Source organism: Arachis duranensis, chromosome 4 (genome assembly GCF_000817695.3).
Source record: "Arachis duranensis cultivar V14167 chromosome 4, aradu.V14167.gnm2.J7QH, whole genome shotgun sequence".
NCBI lineage: Eukaryota > Viridiplantae > Streptophyta > Magnoliopsida > Fabales > Fabaceae > Arachis > Arachis duranensis.
Window position 1 is genome coordinate 106,624,452 of NC_029775.3, and position 261 is coordinate 106,624,712.

Below are 261 nucleotides of genomic sequence, written 5' to 3' on the forward strand. Positions count from 1 at the left end.
TCAAAAAAATTAAAAACAGAGTCAAAAACAGAAGAAAAAAATTTTCACCCTGGAGGTCGCACAGACTGGCGTCCAACGCCAGTAAGCTGCATCTGGCTGGCGTTCAACGCCAGAACAGAGCACCATTCTGGCGCTGAACGCCAGAAACAAGCAACATCCTAGCGCTGAACGCCAGGAATGTGCCTAGAGGAGACAAGTTGGCGTTGAACGCCAGCAACAAGCATGAAACTGGCGTTCAACGCCAGAAACATGCATTACATG